Consider the following 21,365-nt stretch of genomic DNA (forward strand, 5'->3'; position numbering starts at 1 on the left):
TCACCCCTAACTGCCCTCCCTTGCCGGCCTGATCTCGCCCCCAATGGCCCTCCCTGCTGGCCTGATCTTGCCCCCAATGGCCCTCCCCTGGCAGCCTGATCACCCCTAACAGCTTCTGCCTCGGCCCCCACCACCATGGCTTTGTCCGGAAGGAAGTCGATGTCCAGAAGATGGCCAGTTGGCCTGCTATAATTAGCATATTACCCTTATAGTAGTATAAATAGATTATATAGGATAGGATTGCTTTAATGCGGGGGGAGGGAAAGGCCTTTTTCAACAGGAGCAGATGCTATTGGCAGACAAAAATACATAATCCCTATATCTGGACTGATAGCCAGCCATATGTACTATACTGCCAAACTGGTCATTAAAAAATTAAACTGCTGCTCTCTTACACCTTACCCCTCCTTAGCCCCCACCTTAGGTTCTGCTTTTGTAATTCACCCAGATTAGGTTCTGATTGGTTGGTTTCTATGCCAGTCAGTGTCAAAAGCTCCGCCTCCTAGGCAGCCATTGGCTCCTCACACTTCACCCAGATTTGGTTCTGATTGGTCAGTTTCTATGCCAGTTAGCATCTCCAGGCCTATCAACGGGCCTGATCAGAGAGGTGAGACTGATCAGCAGCCCCAGCGGAGCTCAGAGAGAAAGAGAGGCGTGGCTGCTGACCAGGCCCAGGGTGAAAGAGAGAGGCAAGTGCTGATCAACAATTGCCACACAGGCTAGGGATCAGACCCTGCCTCTCTCTCCCTGGGCCTCTCTCTGGGCCTGATCTTCAGCCCCCTGGGCAGTCAGTGCTGGGTCCGGGCTCCTGCAGCCATGCAGTCAGTGCTGGGTCACCACGGCAACCCAGCACTGACTTCCGGTCAGTGAAGCCTTTGGCCATTGTAGATGTGATGGACCCTGTGTTTTTATATATATTAGGATACTATGAACAACAATATGCCAACAAGCTTGACAATGTGCATGAAATAGACAAATTCCTAGAAAAATACAATCTCCCAAAACTGAATCAGGAAGAATCAAAAAACCTGAATAAGCCAGTAATAACTGATGAAATAGAAGCAGTAATAAAAAATCCCAGGTCTGGACAGCTTCACAGGGGAGTTTTACCAAACATTCAAAGAAGAACTAACACCTCTACTCCTCAAACTATTTTAGAAAATCCAAGAGGAAGGAACACTTCTAAACTCTTTCTATGAAGCCAGCATTACCCTAATTCCAAAACCAGATAAAGATACTATAAAGAAAGAGAATTAGAGGCCAATATTCCTGATGAACATAGATGCTAAAATCCTCAACAAAATATAAGCAAATAGGATCCAGCAATATATTAAAAAGATAATACACCATGATCAAGTGAGATTTATTCCTGGGATGCAAGGATGGTACAATATTTGCAAATCAATAAACATGATACATCAGATAAACAGATTGAAAGACAAAAATCATATGATCATATCAATAGATTCAGAAAAAGCATATGACAAAATCAAACATCCATTTTTGATAAAAACTCTCACCAAAGTGGGAATAGAGGGAGCATATCTCAACATGATAAAGGCCATATATGACAACCCTACAGCCAACATCATACTCAATGGGCAAAAACTAAAACCATTTCCCCTAAGAACAGTAACAAAACAGGGGTGCCCATTTTCACCACTCCTGTTCGACATAGTACTGCAAGTGCTAGCCATAGCGATCAGACAAGAAGAAGAAATAAAAGGCATCCAAATTGAAAAAGAAGAAATAAAACTGTCATTATTCACAGATGACATGATATTGTACATAGAAAACCCCAATGACTCCATAAAAAAACTACTAGACTTAATAAATGAATTTGGCAATGTAGCTGGTTACAAAATTAACACCCAGAAATCTATGGCTTTTTTATAAACCATATAGAAGCCTGGTGCATGAAATTTGTGCACTCGGGGGTGGGGGAGAGGGTGTCCCTCAGCCTGGCCTGCACCCTCTTGCAGTCCGGGAGCCTCAGTAGATGTCTGACTGATGGCTTAAGCACGCCAAATTCATGGTCCAGTTTCTTAACAAGGGAGATTGCTTCTCATGTGCTGCTGGACAGCCACAAGCTCAGGTAGTTCCATTTCCCCTTGGATGAGGTACTGGTCCCCACGGAATGTATTGCATGCTGGCCCTGTACCAAGACAAGGTTGCATGGGGAAATGAGACCTGTAGGAGTCTGTCCTTGCTCTTTCCCACTCTGTGAAGATCAGACCCTTGGCCAATCCCCTCTTTCTCTATAGGGAATGTGGACTATTCCTCTTGCCTCTCTAGGCAGGGGCAGAATTCACTAGACCCCTTGGGAGAGCTGACCAGTTGCACCAATGTCTTAAACATCATGAATGGGTCAAACCTTTGCAATTACTCGGCTCTCTGCATACTCTAGGCTGATGTCTGGTGGTATTGTGGGGAAAGGAACCTCCATAACTCATTACCATCCAACTGGACTGGGACCTGTGCCCTAGTTCAATTGGCCATTCCATTCACCCTGGCATTTCACCAAGAATCCAGACAGAATTGTCATGGAGCACAAAGAGCAGTGGCAAGATCTTTTGACTCCAATATTTATATTGATTCAATAGGAGTCCTGGGGCGGGGGGTGTGGGGGGGTCCCTAATGAATTTAAGACCTGGAACCAGATAGCCACTGGATTTGAGTCTACACTTTTCTAGTGGTCCACTATCAATAAAAATGTTGACTGGATTAACTATGTCTATTATAATCAGCAGAGGTTTATCAACTACACCCGGATGCTCTTCAGGTGTAGCTATTCAGTTGGATGCCACTAGCCGAATGGCTTGGGAAAACAAGATAGCGCTAGACATGATACTGGCAGAGAAAGGGGGGTCATGTTATGTGGGGAGGAAAATGTTATACCTTCATTCCCAGTAACACAGCTCCCCATGGCACCATCACAAAGGCCCTCTGGGGACCAATGACTTTGGCTAATGAACTGGCAGAAAATACCAGCATCAATGAACCCTTCACAGGATGGTTGGAAGGATGCTTTAGAAAATGGAAAGTCTTAATAGCCTCGATTCTTACATCTCTCATCATTGTAGCAGGAGTCCTGACAGTGGTAGGTGCTGTATTATCCCCTGTGTAAGAGGATTAGCACAGAGACTAATTGAGGCAGCCATTAACAAGAAGATGCCCATGAACTATCAGCAAAATAATTTGCTATTATTAGAAACCACATTAGACTCACTCTCCTATGATGAGGAAAGTCAACAGGTTCTAGAGCAATTTGAAAAATGAAAAATACAAGTGTGAAAATAAGACCAATAAAAGTAAAAAGAAAAGAGGAAGGAATTTGTTAGAAATAAAGCCAGAGGTGCTCCATCTTCAAGGCAAGGCATTTAACCCGGAATGGAAAATTGCTGCATGGCGGCCTGTGGACATGACAAAGCTCATGCACCTGGAGAGCCCCCAGGCAAACAGGATGCTAAAAAGAGCCAACCAACAGGGGAGGATTGATCTCAATGACATGAGGAAGTAGGTAAAGACTGTATACTGTCAGAAGGCACACACCCCAGGAAGGCCTTCCAGCCACAGAGGCAAAGGGGGTGGAGACACCCAAAAAGCCCACAACCCACTTTTTAAATAACCCAATAGGAAACTTAGGTGACATCCTGGAAGAGTGTACACCCCATAGTACTCAGCCAATGAGGAACCGGGGGAGGGACTCATGCACTAGGGATAAATTGCTGTTGTAACTGCCCCAGGTGTGCCTGCCCACCAGACACCTGATCTTGCAAGGTGGCCATTAAACGTTTCACTTTTGCTTGCACTTCATGTCTCTGAGTCCACTATCTGAGTTTGGACAGGTGAGCATGTTTCTGACACAATTCAGCTGGGCTCTTTATGAACCAATTCTAAGAATTTCCTCTAGAGGTACACACACACACACACACACACACACACACACACACACACACACCTGATAGTTTTGTTGCTTAAATATTTCAGCCTTGAGATGGGTACAATAAGGCAAAACCCCATTCATGAATAAGTTGTAATAAGTTAACTTGTTCAGATGTCTAAAACTTGAAGATTCTTTCCCATTTTTTCCTTTGTTTTGTTTAGTCTTAGGCAGCTATGGGCTGTGTTTACATTTTTGATGATCTGTTAGAAAGGTCTTGGAAAGTTACTGAGGAGGCTTTAAACTCCTATTTGACTGAAAAATTAGCTTACAGTTTTGCGAAATTCCTGATCAGAGTTATTAAATTTTTTGAAATATCTTGTCAGGTTTCAGGTAGGACAAACATTAAGAAATGTTCAAGTACCTACTCAGATGGCCAGTTTCTTTCTGAATTCTTTTACAGAAATTATTATCTTTTAGAAACTTCTGCTTATCAATCAAAGAATAGATTTCATTGTTCCCAAGAGGATTGGATCCCTGCCCTCGTTATATAAGAAATCAGCGAGCTGAATAGGGGACACCTTAGTAAGCCAAATGTGGAGTCTTTATTATGGCGGCGGACTCAGAAATATTGCTTCCGGAGTCTGAGCCAAAACAACATGGAGGCAGTTTTCTTGTTATACTTTCCTAGGTTCTTTGTCTCCCAAATATGGGGTTTTCAGACCTTCGCAGGCTTTATGAAAAAAGTCTCATGTGTGGGATGGGGCAGTGCACTTAGCAGCTATCTGGCAGGAAACTTGTGGCCTTGAGCACAATAAGATTCAGATAACTAGGAGGCACCTGGCATGGGAGGAACGAGCAAGTGTACTTACAGAAGCCAGAGGTAGAAGAATTAATTAACAGAAAAGGGACCATCTGTATTCAGTGGGAAACTTCTAAACAGCAATTCTAACAAGCTGGGGTGCCTATGGTTCACCCTTATGAAATCTTTTTCTATGACAAACAGCATAGCAGGTAGAGGCAAGGAAAAGAAACAAAAGGCCCTTCACTTTTTCCCTATTGTTTCTTCTTTCAAATATGTGATTGTACTAACTCTTTCCATATGAAAGAATTCTCCTCATTTAAAGAAAAAGAAAGTTAACAAAAAAAAAAGAAAGAAAGAAAAGAGCTCTCAACCGAATGAGTACTTCTCCATCAGGGAAACCCCTGTGAGCTACTTACCCGCAGGGCACTTCTTACAAGAGTAAGAGCTCTGAAATGCCCCTCCTGAGAAAAATGACCCTTTCCCGTGAGGTAGCAAGACATTCACCCCAGGACAAATCGCCCCACACCCTGAGGGAAAAACTCCTCCTGGTCTCAAATAAAGGTATTTGACCTCAACGGAAAAGGTGGGGCTTCCACACCTCAGAGGGCTTCTTCAGTTAAGGAGAAAGTGGTCCATGGGAGCCAGGAGCACAAAAGAGGCTCTGTTGGTACCATACCTGGTTCCAGGGGATGCTAGTGAAAGGTAAAGAATTTTGTTTACTTTATCTTATCTGGGCAAATCCTGAACTTCTTAACTCCAGAGATTAAAAAGCAACAATAGAAAATGGAGCTTCAGGAAAAAAGCAAACCCTAACTGAAAGAGTAAAGTTTTTTTTTTTACAGCTGTCCGTTTTATCTTAAATCTCCAAGGTCTTCCCCCTTCGCCAGTGATGGGAACAAGACCCTTAAACCTGTCCCAGGAAACAGCCCCGAGCTAAGAGCAGACAGAGCAAATAGTGCTCTGACAGATAAGAAAAGCAGGACATGAGATTACCGGATGGGACTGTTGACTGAAAACTTAGGCCCTGTCATTAAACATGTTATTAACGAGCCCTGTTGGAATTTCCTGGCGACTTTGTCCTCTCTTCCCCCCTCACATGTGTAACCCCCCGATGTATGGTTTTTGCCTATATATACTTGTAAGACTTTCTGCTTGGGGTTCGACTCCTCTGCTCCCGTGTGAGTTACGAGTTGAGCCCCAGCGCGCTGGAATAAAGCCTCTTGCTGTTTGCATCAAGTGACGCCTCCTGCGGATGATTGGGGTTGCCGTCGATCCGTGGGATAGAGTAAGGGTCTCCCTCTGGGGGTCTTACACTAGTCCATGAAGGTGAAACCATTTCAGATCCCACTCCTAAAATCAGATAAGTTAACTTAAAAATCAAAGCCCAGACTGAAAGGAAATAACCATTTATTTGAGATTTTAAAAATAGCTATTTGGGAAGCACAATTCAGGCAGAAATCCAAATAGTGCTCCAATTGAGAGACAGAGGCAAGGGGTGTCTATGAGCAAGGGAAGGGGACAATTACATCAGCAGAAGGAAAGCACTGCTTTGGTGCAGAAAACATAGTGACACTAATTATAAAGAATGTGTGTTTTTTTGAATCCTCACCCGAGGATATTTTTCCCACTGATTTTTTAGAGACAGTGGAAGGTAGGGAGGGGAGAGGGAAAGAGAGAGAAACATCCACGTGAGAGAGACACATTGATTGGTTGCCTCCCGCTCGGCCCCCACTGGGCTGGGAATCAAACCCGTGACCCTTTGGTTCGTGGGCCGATGTTCTAACCATTGAGAAAAACTGGCCAGGGCAAGAATGTTTTTAATTTTTAGTTTGATAGTCACCAGTTGGTGGCCATAATATGTGCTTTCTTATTATCCTTGTAAACAGTTCTTTGGGAAAGAATCTTGATTAAAACCCAGCTCAAAGGTTATTTTGCCCTGCTTTAATATTGCAAAGAGTTGAGGTGTAAGACATACAAAGCAGTTCTCCTGAGATGATAGCTCTGATTCCATTTTAAAGTGACACTGTTTACATTTTTTTTTTACAGAACTTAAAACTTGTATAATTGACCACTAATTGTAAATACAAAACTAAAGTGAACTATAGCTTGCAATAAAACACCACCAACAAAAACCTCTTTACATATAGTTGCAGCTATCAGTATTTTGTGATACAGCAGATGCAATACTGAATATATTTCTTATAAATTAACAGCAGCAATGAACTATACTGTCTGTTTATCTGTGTTGCAATCCTGTGTGTGTGTGTTTCCAAGCCCACAATAAAATATCTAGAAAGTTCATAGCTTTTTGTAAAGTGCTTTCAATTTAGAGTTTCCACGTGGATAGCATAGCTTCAGCATCAGCTAATGTTCTTGCATTAATAATTTAAAACATTAATGCTTGTGACCTATAGGAACAAGTGCCCTTGGTAATTAATTATAAAGATTCTTTCTAGAGAAGCTCATTTGGAATGATCCAGGCAAAGGCCTATCTCAAGGAACCCTTTGAGGGCTTTGCTAATTCCAAGTTTGTAACAATCAGTTACAATATTGAGCGCCTATTATCTGTAAAGCTCAGTATGGCCTAAAGCAGGGAAGCTTGGGCTCATAATGTGAAACAAGTTGGGTAGGTGGTGATATTAGAGGGAGTCAGTTCTGTAGAATTTTAGAGCCTGGGCCCAGAAAACAGAATCACTGGGTTTCAATTCCCCTTTCACAACCCACTAGCTGTGTAATCCTTTGCAAATCAGGGGACATATAATGCCTATTTTATAGACCTGTCAGGAGGGGGAATTGAGATCAATATAAAGGACTGTATACAGTGCTGGCACATATTACCTGGTAAGTATTCAATTAAGCTCTGTGCTACACATGACCTCTTATTTTATCTTTATCAAAACTTCCAAATTTAAGCAGAGTGTTTTTTTATTTTATTTGTTCCTGTTAATGTATTTTTTCTGAATCCTAGTTAGTTTCCACTCATGAAAAATTGGAGGTTGACAAAGCTTTTGAGGTTATCTGGTCCACTGTCTGAGGACAGGAATTTCCCCCCTCCTTCACTTATACTTAAAACCAGTGATACCGAATTTTTGCTGGAACCCGGATTCTTTGTCCGCTGGAATTGAAGAATGAATGCATGGACAGAAAGTGGTATAGCAAAGGTGGAGATTTATAAAAGAAGGAGTACAGACTCCCACGTGGGGAGAGGGAAGAGTCCCACAGAATGGACTCTCAAGTAGGGTGGGGAAAGGGTCCCACAAAATAGACTCCCACGTGGGTAGGGGAAAAGGGTCCCACTGATTCCTCTTCCCAAAGGCTTATAAAGGCTGCAGATCCTGGTGCCTTGATATCCCCTCTGATTGGTCACTATTCCCTTAGACTGGTTACCATAGTAACTCCTGGGCTCAAAGGTCGAACCTCACGTGCTACATGTGAGGTTCTCCCACCTCCTTCCTTATTGTTTCCCTATTCCCTTTGGGCTTTTGTTCTTCTGAATGAATGAATGAAGTGCTTCCTTCTCTTTATTTTGTAAATGTGACCTTTCTTGGCTACTTCCAGTTCCCTTGTCTTATGTAAATATACCTGTTGCTGCCTCCTTGTCTTATGGAAATGTAACTGCACCTGGCTTCCTTGTGTTATGGAAATGTACCTTCTCCCAGTCTGCAGCCTCATGCTTTTCCATGGACCCCAATTCTAAAAAATCCATAAGCCTGCCTATGTCCCCCTAAAATTCCTGCTTCACCAGAAAATAAATGCTATTTCCTGGATTATTCTAGCTATTACTGGAATAACGGAAATAAATGAGAGGAAATATATGTAGGCAAAGAGATTAATTGCAGAGGTCTGGGAGAGTATGAGGAGCTTAGACCAAAGGGAAGAGAAGAAAAAATGAGACTGGGAAGAGGACCTCAAACAAGTCTAAGGAGAAAATTCAAGGAAGGGGAAAGTATAGAGAGACTATAATTTGTCAATACAGGCACTAACTGGGTTTAAGACTCAGATGTTCTGGGTTTTGATAATTGTAAAATGCATGATTATTATAAGACTAGAGGCCTGGTGCACGAAATTTGTGCACAGGGGTGTGTGTCCCTCAGCCCAAACTGCACCCTCTCCAATCTGGGACCCCTCAACTCCCAACTGCTCGCTTCCAACTGCTTGCCTGCCTGCCTTCTTGATTGCCCCTAACCGCTTCTGCCTGCCAGCCTGATCACCCCCTAACCACTCCCCTGATAGCCTGATTGATGCCTAACTGCTCCCCTGCCAGCCAGATTGCCCCTAACTGCGCTCCCCTGCAGGCCTGGTCACCCCTAACTTCCCTCCCCTGCAAGCTTGATTGCCTTCAACTGCCCTCCCTTGCAGGCCTGGTCCCTCCCAACTGCCCCGCCCATCTGGCCATCTTGTGGTGGCCATCTTGTGTCCACATGGGGGCAGCCATCTTGTGTATTGGAGTGACAGTCAATTTGCATATTACTCTTTTATTAGATAGGATGTATTGCTTAACTGCTCTGAGTCGTATTCTTCAAAGTTCATAGTGCAGATTAAAAGAGATTAGTTGGGCCTGGCCTGCATAGCTCAGTGGTTGAGCCTTGACCTATGAGCCAAGGAGGTCACAGTTGGATTCTGTGGACGAAAGGGGCCACATGCTAACCTTACAAGCTCAAGGGAGGCCTGCGTGACAAGTCTTGCAAACTCAGAGACCTAAAGTAACCGCAAAGGATGGTCTGGGTAACTTGTAACTTTCCTTTTTCTGGACCCCTTGGGGCACAACCTAATATGCTGGGTGCCAAGACAGATACCACAAATTCTTTCATTATCATGTTAATTGGTCCTGCACCCACCTAAGTAAGTGTCCATCATTTTACCTTTTATCCAATCCCAGGGGGTTTTCCGGCTTTGCTTTCTCCTGCCTCTCTAGTCTATCACCAATGAATTTCATGTAACCCATCTACATCCATTTCCTTTGATTGCAATGTATAAATACAAATGTAACCCGCCATTCTCTGGAGCATTATCTCAATTTGTTGAGGTTCTGCTTCCTGGCATTGTTGTATTGTACCCTGAATCTCACAAAGGACGCCTCAAGAAGTCAAATTATAGAGTCATTTATTAAAAGCCGGTGGCATACCAGGGAGCCATTCAGCACTCCAAACCTCACAACCCCAAACAGCTTGCCACATCTGGCTTATATTGGCAGTGATAGATCCTCCCTTCCCCCAACTGTTGGACAGAGTGTAACGTAAACTGCACCTGCGGCCTGGACATTCCTGAGCACCTACCCAGGCACCTTATATGGACTATACATTGAACCACCAATCAGCACCTGCCAAATACCCTAAGCCCCCGATTCCTAAGTACCTAAGTGCCTAATCATGTGCCTTATATGGAACTGTTACAGAAAACCGAAGAAGAACAAAGCAATACTTAGAGAGATGGAGTTACATTTATTATGCGCGGGTCCAGAGGAGAATGTCTCTCAAATTCTGGGCCCCAACATGCAGGAATTTTCCCTATTTATATGTTTTTACCTTCTTTGTCTCCCAAATATGGGGTGTTTCCGGCCCCTTTTGCAAGTTCTTAAAGAGCCCGTATGTGCTGGGGCCTTGAGACCTCAACCAGAGGCCTGGCCTGGCACCAGCACTGATAACCTTGTCTGGGGAAGGTTTAATGGCCTCTCTGAAGTGGGAGTAGTCTTAGCAAGCAAGAATTTACAGAAGCCAAATAGCAGGGCTAAAATTTCAAACAGCAGTATTTATATAAGATGGATGCTTCATTCCCCACTGGTTTTATGTACATGAGTCAAATCATTGACTCTTAGTCATTGTAGTTATATTTACCCCTGAGGACTATAATCTTTATTTTCTGCCTAATAAAGTTAGTGGGCCTGCTTATAAGATAAGGGCCCAGAATTAGGGCCAGGAGTAATCTTTAGAGAGTCCGAAGAGTCCTGGACTCTCAATTTTTCCTGGGCTGTCTTAAGCCAGTGTAATGAAGCCACGTTGGGATTCCATTGACCTTGACTGCCGTGGAGGTGGTCCTTTCCAGGTAGGAGTCAGTCCTTGGGTGGCAAATTTCTTTACCCAAACAGAGTCACCAGGGTGGAAGAGATGAACCAGATCAGAAGTTGGTACAGGCAGAGCATCTCAGATGTGCTTCTGGATTGCTTCCTGTGTAGACTGTAAAGCCTGTAAGAACTTGAATAAAGACTGGTTATGGATTTTAGCTTTTCTAGTTTGGGTAGGTCAGGATCTGGAAGAGTCACTAGAATCTGTAGAGGCCCCACTGGTTTTAGGGCAGCCTCCTGGGCAGCTTCATCTGTGGCCCAGTTCCCTCTTGCTTCTGTGGAGAACCCTTACCTTGTTGTAAATGCATACCTGCTATCAGTATAAATTGTTACTGATTTTTCTTTTGTCTACCAGAGAGCCTGAAACTGGGTGACTCAAGTGTTTGACATCCAGTGCTCTAGTGTGTTCTGGAGTAAAACCTCGATCTCATGTGGGGCAGTTAGGATTAGTTACTGCCCTAGGGTTAACTTATTTGCTTTTTCAATAAGCATAGCTGTGGCTGCTACCGCCCAGAGGCAAGCAGGTCACTCAAATGCAAAGGGGTCAAGTGTTTTGGACAAATAGGCTACCAGCCTTTTCTAGGGGCTGAGACTTTGGTGAGTACCTCTTTGCCTATGCCCCTTGTCTCTCATACGTAGAGGTGGAAAGACTTAGTTACATCCTGTAGCGCTAGTTGGCCCATCGTCCCTGCTCTGCTCATGTCTGTCTAACTGCCTAATATATTACCTCAAGGATCCTGGCTCTGAATTCTTTAGGGAAAATGGACGTTGAATTTCTTCTGTAGCTGCTTCGGGCTGAGGAGGGACGGAGTTTTTCCTCAGAGCCAAGAGATCCTTGCTGTCTGTCAGAGGGACGATGAGGCCTGGGCACAGAAGGAGGTGGGCTTGTGACCTGGCAGAGACAAACTGTAACAAATGGTCTGGTGGAAGGGAAAGAAAACATTTCGGTTTTAATAACCTCCATTGAAATAGAATTTTTCTCCTCAAAATTACCTCTATGTTTATTAAAAGAGCCAAATCAAGACCTATTTACCTATTGTATTTAATTTGGCCTGATTGTTTGTATAAACACAACAAGAATGGTAACTGACTACCGTTGCCGGGAATTTCATGATTGAATCTTAGTGTGCCCTGTAGGGCCAGGAAGCCAAGCCATCCAGCTACCGTCAGGCCTGCCTGCAGTATCTGCTGAGTTAGGTGAAGTCCTCACCTGTAGTGGCTCTACCCGGGCCCATGCTCTAGGCTTCAAGGCCCATCTCAGCTCTCCTACTCATTGCGGCTCAGAGTGCGTGGGGGTCCCGCAGGGACGCAGAGGCGCCCTTATTGCTCCCCTTGTACTCTGACCAACCACCAGTGATGGTAGGGCATGGGCCTGACGCTCCAGCGCCAGCCATTTTCAGGGCTCCCAAGCAGGATACCAGGCTTTTCCTTGGTACTCTTATTGGCTTCAAGTCTTTAGAGTTCAGACAGGGCTCTTTAAAACATGAAACTCCAGTCAAAGTTTCTGGTCAATAAAACCACTATTAGAAACCGGTCTTATTGAATTTATGCAGAGAAATGTATTGCCATGATTTATTAAGCATTGCCAAATTTCAGAGGAATTATATAAGGAGAAAAATATACTGACCTGCTTTAAGATCTTCTGATTTTCCTTGTCAGTCCTTTCTATGGATTCTTCAGAGTAATATAACTGTCTTCAAATGACAAGGAGAAATTCAAAATGTGTCTATATTCAAGTAGACAATTATAGCTGTCCTTGTAGTAGGGTTCCCCCTACTTAACTTGTCCTTAAATTTTCGTATGGTCTCTGGGTGGGGTGACATGCCCTCAGAGAAAGGACTAAGGGAGCTTTATTGCTTTACAGGGTCTCATATGTCACAGGACCTCACGGGGTCTGTAATTCCTGTAACAAAGGGCTGGTACTCACTACTTTCCTCTGTTCCAAACAGGCCTTCCCCAGTTTCCTAAAGTTGAGGTTTGTGCCACACCTGACATGGGTATGGCCACACAGGCCTGCAAGACAGTATACAGGCTGCCAACTGTCTTTCAATAGAGACCAAAACCAGATGGGTATTTTCCTTGCCCATTTGGGCACTTGCCCTTTTGGCAACTGTATTCAAATCTGTAAGGTTAATGCAATATTATTAACACAATGAAGTACAATATTGATACTGTGGCCACCTTAGGTAACCAAATCTTCTGCTACCATATATGACATATGGTAGGGCTATACAAATATCTTAGGGAGGTGACTAAGGTCTATTCTTGACCTTCCCACACAAAGCAAAATTGTCCTTGTCTTTCTGGAGTCATGTCCATAAAGATGCAGGCATCATCTAAGTCTATTATACAGTAGTTTTCTGCAGGCCACTGTCAGGGCTGTGCATGGTGGCCAGTTCTTCTTTCTAGCCACAAACACAGCTTGTCTAATTTCCCTAAAATTTATTCTGGCACGGGAGAAAGTTATTTTGCTGAAAACAGGTAGCTTAACCCCTACATAACTGGGCTTGGACATCTGCCTAGAAAGCCGTAATTTGTAAGTTTAACATGTGGCCTTAGGTCTTTCCAACCCAACAGGGTCTCTGCCATCCCTCAGTCAGACTCCTCTCTCGGAGAATCTCAAAGTCCTGAAGGCTCCCCGGTCCAGGGAGAGTGCCTTTCCTTTGCTCTTTGACTTTAAGCTGCCAGTCCAAAACAGCCAGAGTTGCAGTTAGAAACAGCTTTGCATACTTCAAAGCGCTTCTGTGGCAGTGGCTTGGGTTTTAGGCCCCTTGTCTTCCCGCCAGTCCCCTTTGTGGCAGAGCAGGGACCAGGCCTCTCCCAAGGGAGTGCACTGGAAAGGGATCTCAGCCCCTCCTCTTCCAGCAGCAACAGGTAGTGAACCCTTTCAGTACATTTGCAAACAGGGAGCTTTCACTAGCTCTATCTGCTGCTTTTACAGATCCCGGGCCTGCTGCTCTATTCCTGGGGCTGCAGGAAGGCTAGTAGCAGTCACTGGCTTCTGGTTTAACTGTTGTAGCTAGCAAGCCAAAGGCCTAAGTCTTGTATTGCTTGTTGTAAAACACTCATTACTCACTGGGCAGCAGCGGGGCAGCTCTAGTGTCAGGTAAATGTCTGCTGTCCCCCGCTTTTCTCGCTGCTGTAGATCCTTCTAGGGCCACTGCAGGCAGCTCGGGCATCCAGCCCCCCTTCTTTCACCTGGCTCTTGGGGACTGAGTCTGCCTAGCAACCAGTTAAATCACCAGGGCAGCTGCGGACTTCAGCTCCATTTCTCCTCCGCTTGGCTCCTGGGAGTTTAGTTCTTTTAATGTATTAATTATGCTTGCAGAAAACTTGCGACCTTAAATCTAGTGAAGTTCTGATAAGACACCTGGACCATACCCCTACGCCAGCAGAGCGGTCTGCAGCCAGTAAAATCAACAAAAACCTATCTCTCCCTGCTTCATAATTAACTGTGGACAACCCCCCCTTCCCCTGTCCCATCCCCCAGTCCAGTTGCTTGTCTCTCTTTCTTTTCTTTTTTTTTTTTTTTTAAATATATTTTATTGATATTTTACAGAGAGGAAGGGAGAGGGATAGAGAGCTAGAAACATCGATGAGAGCGTAACATCGATCAGCTGCCTCCTGCACACCTCCCACTGGGGATGTGCCCGCAACCAAGGTACATGCCCTTGACCGGAATCGAACCCGGGACCCTTCAGTCCACAAGCCGACGCTCTATCCACTGAGCCAAACCGGTTTCGGCACTTGTCTCTCTTTCTGATTGTGAGTCAGAGGAAGACAATTCCTATAGAGGGGAGAAATAGAAACAGTGGGAGTTTCAGAGAAAACTACAGACTACCACTGTAGTAGTCCTCCCTTTCGAAGGCTGAGGTCCGACCTGTGGAGAAAAATGACTCTTAGTCAGCCTGGAAAGATAGGGAGGAGGAAGATAAGGGTGTGTAGGGAGATTTCTTGTGAACTGAAAGCCTGGATGGCCTCCTGAAAGAAAAGATCTTTAATCCAGTTACAGATGATATTAGAATCAGGATGAGAGAGGAAGGGAAACCCAGGTTATGTCCTCTATGAGGATCCTAATAACTGAAAACAGCAAGTCAAACAAATGTTGGACTATGATGTCACAGGCAGGGACAGGGCCTGTAAATCTCTCCGCCCTGCGGAGCTGTAAGCCCTGCCCCTGGAAGTCTCCAACCACCAAACGAGATAAGAAAGCCATAAATAAAAGTTCTTTGTTCTTTGAAATGTCACAAATTTATACCTTTAAATTAACCCTAGGACTTCAAAATTTCAATTTAATACAGCAAATTCACAAATCAGAGCAAACTGATACCCTTACTTATACAAACAGAGAGAAAAATTTTTATTAGCTAAATGGGCTGATTCCCTCCTACTGTGATAGAGAGCAAACATCTCCGAGAAAAATAACTCAGCAGCGCTGCTTAAGACGTTTGCAGACCATCACAACAGGTCCGCCCTAAATTTAAACAAATTAAACAATAGAAAGAGATAACAAATACTCTCATGTGTACAGCCAGAATGCACAAAGTGGCTTTTGCTTCACACAGACCAGTTAATGAGCAGATAATTATGCCAAGACAGACAAACATCCATACTCACACTCTCTCAGTAGACTAGCCCAGATTGGAGCTGAGCAGATAAACAAAACAATGCCCAAATCCCCAGATGGGCATGAGGGCACTCCCAAAGTCTTGGTGAGAACCTACCGGAGGAGTTAAGACTGCGTCCAGTCCCCCTTCTCAGTAGTAAATTGGCTAGTCCCACACAAACAAACAGCAAAGTGAACTCATAATTCCTTCATTCACCTCCAGAGTCCCACATTTATATACTAGCTAGTCCGAGTTTTTTACTTCTACCAGATATTTACCCAGAGTTTAAATAGTCACCTAATTCCTGACTCCTGATTAATTTGCCTGAGGAAGCCATATGGCTTCCGGGGAGGTGATCAAGCTCCCCCTTCCACTCACTTGGAGTGGGCTGAACTGACGGGGCCCCTACCTTACAGATTCTGTCGACAGGTCCAGAAGTGTCCGTCCACTCTCTCCAGATGCCGGCCGGGTCCTGGGCTGAGGTCCGGGAGCACCCGGAGTCCCCCGGTTCAATTCTGCTAAATCAGCAGAGCGGCACCTCCCGGAGGCCTATCCGGCTCCCCCGGCCTCAAACCCGGCCCATTCACCGGAGGCCAAAAAGGCCAAGCACAGTTGTTTCTCGGTCAGGGAACCAATAATGTTACAGAAAACCGAAGAAGAACAAAGCAATACTTAGAGAGATGGAGTTACATTTATTATGCGCGGGTCCAGAGGAGAATGTCTCTCAAATTCTGGGCCCCAACATGCAGGAATTTTCCCTATTTATATGTTTTTACCTTCTTTGTCTCCCAAATATGGGGTGTTTCCGGCCCCTTTTGCAAGTTCTTAAAGAGCCCGTATGTGCTGGGGCCTTGAGACCTCAACCAGAGGCCTGGCCTGGCACCAGCACTGATAACCTTGTCTGGGGAAGGTTTAATGGCCTCTCTGAAGTGGGAGTAGTCTTAGCAAGCAAGAATTTACAGAAGCCAAATAGCAGGGCTAAAATTTCAAACAGCAGTATTTATATAAGATGGATGCTTCAAAACCACCAATCAGCGCGTGCCGAGTACCCTAAGCCCCATCCCTTCCCATTCCTCCCCTCAAAAGGCGTGTTCACTCCTGCACGTGTGCTCTCTTCCTTTGCAAGGCAGCCCGGCAGGGTCCTTCTCCTCTACTAAAGCCTGTAGTCCTGGTTTTTGGCCCTCTGTCTCATCTTTCATTTGGTGCCGAAGTCTGGGAGAGGTGCACGGGAGCGTGGACGATCCTTGAACCTAGCCCCGAGCTTCTGGCTCTGCTTGGTGGCATGGTTCTGAGTTGATTGGCCCACTCCGGACACTTCTCGAACCCTGCCGTACCAGGACACGGGGGGATCTCGTCGCTTTCTCACCGGTATGCTTCAAGGACTTTCCCAACCCGCCACCCCCCCCCCCCCCCCCGCATCGTTCCCTTGACCTGGAAGGGCCTCAGAGTTTCTTGTCTACTCAGCTACACGTTCTACATTCTACGAAAGCCCAGGCGCCTGGCCAGGAAAACTCTGCTCTACTCCATGGGAAAGGTCTCGGGGTGACGACCTTGGAACCTTCTCTCGTCTCTCTCTCTCTCTACAGGTTGGCTGAGGGAAAAGGAGGACGCTCCTTCTTTTCTCCCCAACTTCCCGGTGGCCCTTCCCTCCGGTCATGGGGACCTCTCAGTCCAAACCCCCTCTACACATCCTTAGGGTGTCTCCTCGCCAATCTCTCGACCCTTGGTCTTTCTGGCCACATCAAACCAAAGAAGCTCTACCTGGCCACCCAAAAACGGTACTTTGATTCCAATATCCTCCAAGACCTAGATAATTTTTGCCACTGGACAGGGAAAGCATTCGAGATCCCTACGAACAGGCTTCCTGGCCACCCCTCCACCCCTCTGGCCCCTCGCTTTACTCTTCATGTTCCACCCATCAGATCCTCCTCACAAAGTCCTCTTTGCCCTCTCAAACCTGTCCTCAGCCCCTTTCTCTGTCTTCTGACTGCTCTTTCGACCCAGCGGATCATTCCTCTCCACCCGTCTCACTCTCACCACTGCCCCTTACAACCCTGCCGCAGAATCCGCATCCCGCGCTCTACCCTCTGAGAATTCTAACCGCCCTCCTTCCCCTGTGTTCTCCGCCTAATCTCTGTCCCCGTGACCTCCAGCAACCAAATTCACAGGTGGCTGGCCATTCCCTTCTCACTTTCTGATCTTCTTGAGAGCCCAAATCCTGAGAACGTGAGCTCCAAAACAGCCTTTCCCATCTAACACTCATTCTCAGGCCACCTAAAGACTGCCTTCCGCAACAGCTTCTTCTATTCCCACATCCATTCTACCCCTGAGGGAGGCAGCAGGAACTGAGGGCATAGTCTGAGTCCATGTCCCATTCTCTATGTCCAGCCTCACTGATTGAGAGGCATCTTAGGTTTCTTTTTCCACTGACCTGACCACCTTTGCTCCCCCGACATACGCCGCAACTTCAAAAAATAGATGCAGGTCCACAAACCCCTCAAAAAGACCTCGTTAACCTGACCTTTAAGGTCTTTAATAATAGAGACAAGGAGACCCAAATTCAAAATCAAAGGCAAGATCAGGCCAAGGCTGAGGCCCAGTAGAAGGCCTTCCAACTCCTAGCCACCGTTCTCATGAACCCCAAACGAAGTGCCGGTCCTCCAACTGCAGGTAAGTCAGGGACTAAGCCTCCTCCGGGCCCATGCTTCAAATGCAACAAGGAAAGACACTGAGCCAAGTCCTGCTCAAACCCGAGACCCCTGCCTGGGCCCTGCCCAAGGTGCGAAAGGGAAGGCCACTGGAAATCAGACTGCAGTCTGGCCCTCCGGTTCAGGCCTCAGCCAGTCCAGCATGGCCACCCTCTGGACCTGGTTTGGAGCTCCCAGACCTCCTGGGACTGGCCACCAAAGACTGAAGCTGCCCAGGCCCTGACAGGGCCCCACAGACTTACATCACTAGGACAGAGCTTCGGGTAACGACTGTGGTGTCAGGTAAACCGATCTCCTTTTAATTGACACTAGGGCCATTTATTCTGCCCTTCGAATTCACTGGGACCCTTGTCCCCTCCTCAGTCTCTATTATGGGGGTTGACGGATTAGTCTCACAGCCATTAGCCACCTCACGTCTACACTGCATCTTACTAAATTCCCCCATTTTCTCTTTTCTCATTCTACCTCGGTGCCTGGCCAGGGCTACCATGCATCCCCTCATAAAACCCAGTTGTCCCAAACCAGTCACCTACCTCAGTTTCACTCTCTGGACCCACAAGGCCGAGCCATTCCTGGGACTGTAAACGCCTTATCTCCTTATCTCCTCTATGATCATTATCTCTAGGAAAAATGTGGTGGTTTAAAATTCAAGTGGCTAGAGGCCTGGAAACAGGCTTCGGGGCCTACTCCCTCCTCCCCCTGCCTTTCCTCCAGCCTCATCTTTCACTGCTCCTTCCCTTTCTCTTTTCCCTTGGATAACAGCCCATTCTAATATTCCTTCCCACTTTCACTGCAACACAATCTCAATCACTCATCTGTCACCCCTTATTGGTAGCGCCATGGCGACTACCCTCTCAGCTTGGAGTGCAGAACTAGAAAAAGGAATCTCATACCCTTTAGTCCACCTCTTCTCCTTACACCTTTTAGCTTGTCTCCATGATCAGGGATTTTTCTTCCTTTGTGGGGAAAACACATACATGTGTCTCCCCGTCAGCTGGACAGGAACCTGTACTCTCATCTATCTCTCACCCAATGTAGATGCAGCCCCCAATAATCAATCTTTACCTGTCCCCGTAACCCATCATATGTGACACAAAAGAGGAGTCCAGATAATCCCTCTCCTCATAACTCTCGGCATCACACAAGGGGTTGGAACTGCCACAGGGAGCTTAACCACTGCTCTACCTATTTTGAAACCCTGTCTCAAGACCTACAAGAAACATGTGGATGCCCAAAAAGGGGCAAAACTGGGAAAACAAGAACCTTACCCCCAGGGTAACCTATTCTCCCCTTTCATATCACTAGTGAGGCAACTGAGACCCCTACTCTTTTCCCCCTAAAAATAACATCTAGGTCTCAGTTGTATTTCAGCTCCAGGCCCAGAAAGCAGAAAAACCAGACAAGTGATGCTGTGGCAGCCTCAAGACCAGCTTTTACCTCTCAAGTGACTCAACAAGATCGCTCTCAAGACTTCACCAACCAGTCTCTTGGGGAAATCATGCTGCTGTACCCCTCATCTAGCACAGAAAACACTACCTGTTTTTGCTCACTTACCCCATGGCTCCTCCCACTATTAGGCCCACTGGTATTCTTTTAATTTTGCTCTTTGGCCCCTGTCTCATGCGCTGTTTCACTAGTTTCTTGCAGAACAGAATGCAGGCGTTCGCCAACCAGAAGGTGGCAGAGATCTATCTGGCCTTGAATTCAGAACCTAGCACCAGAATCCTTGAGACCCCAGGTAGACGCCCCTGACGACACCCGCTCTCAGCAGGAAGTAGCTACGGAAGATGGACCTTCACCCCCTGACCTTGCCCGGACTCTCAATTTTTTAAAAATAATATTACCAAAAGCCTGGAATGACAGATCCTCCCTTCCCCCAACTGTTGGACAGAGTATGATGTAAACTGCACCTGCAGCCTGGACATTCCTGAGCACCTACCCAGGCACCTTATATGGACTATACATTGAACCACCAATCAGCACCTGCCAAATACCCTAAGTCCCCGATTCCTAAGTACCTAAATGCCTAATCATGTGCCTTATATGAAACCACCAATCAGCTGTGCCGAGTACCCTAAGCCTCATCCCTTCCCATTCCTCCCCTCAAAAGGTGTGTTCACTCCTGCACGTGTGCTCTCTTCCTTTGCAAGGCAGCCCGGCAGGGTCCTTCTCCTCTAATAAAGCCTGTAGTCCTGGTTTTCGGCCCTCTGTCTCATCTTTCAGGCAGACTATCACAAAGGTATCAATTACATCTTTGGGTCTGGAATGAGGAACCTGTTTTGTGCAAAGCATTTACAGAAGCGAAATTGAGCAAGTTAGTTATCTAAAGTATCTACGAATCACTGAATCAACAGAAACACATTATCTGGGTCCACCGGGGCAATTTAGAATAATTGTGCTGTCCAGATTCCGGGACCACTGAGTCAACCGAAACTCGTTATCTGTAGCTACTGAGACAATTTAGGATAATTGAGCTGTCCTGGTTCCCAGAAGAATGTGCTTCGATGACCAGTGAGATCACAACCAATGGGATATTCAAACCATCACCAATGGAGTATTGGGATAGCATACATAAGTTCAGAAAATCAAAGTAACTTTCTATTGTTTAAGCAAACAAATAAGTACAGAAGCCAAACAGCAGTTTCTACCTGAGCTCATTGCTACCATACTTCAGCATATGTTGACAATTTGGCTCAAATAAACTCACAAAAATTCTTCACAGGTTTCATTGTTTTTTTACGTTAACAATTCCCACCAGGGCCCATGCCCAGGTTTCTGGCTTGATCCCCAGTGTGGGGTGTGCAGGCAGCAGCCCATCAATGATTCTCTCTCATCACTGATGTTTCTATCTCTCTCTCCCCCTCCCTTTCTGTCTGAAATCAATAAAAATACATATATTAAGATATATATATATATATATATATATATGCAAATAAGGAAACTATACAAATAAGGAACTATAAGAGAGAGGAAGTGGGAGAGAAATGTGGAGGGGGAGAGGAGTGGTGGGGAGAATTGTTAGCCAAACAGATGAGAACTAAGGAGAACCACAGTATGGATGTTGCTTGGCAGCCCGGTGACTGCTCCAGCATACTGAGCATAGACAACTTGCCAGGCACGTTCGTTCTTAGAGCTTTACAGAATTTGATGTTATCCTCACAGTATTTCTATGAGGCTGGGCCCTAGTGTTAGCCTCATTTTATAGAAGAGATAGCTGAAGCACAGAGAGGTTTTGTAATTTTCCCAGTCTTACAGCAGGGAAGTGGCCAAGAGGGATTCAAACGCAGGCCTCTACCTGGGA

Source organism: Plecotus auritus (genome assembly GCF_963455305.1).
Source record: "Plecotus auritus genome assembly, chromosome: 6".
Taxonomy (NCBI): domain Eukaryota; kingdom Metazoa; phylum Chordata; class Mammalia; order Chiroptera; family Vespertilionidae; genus Plecotus; species Plecotus auritus.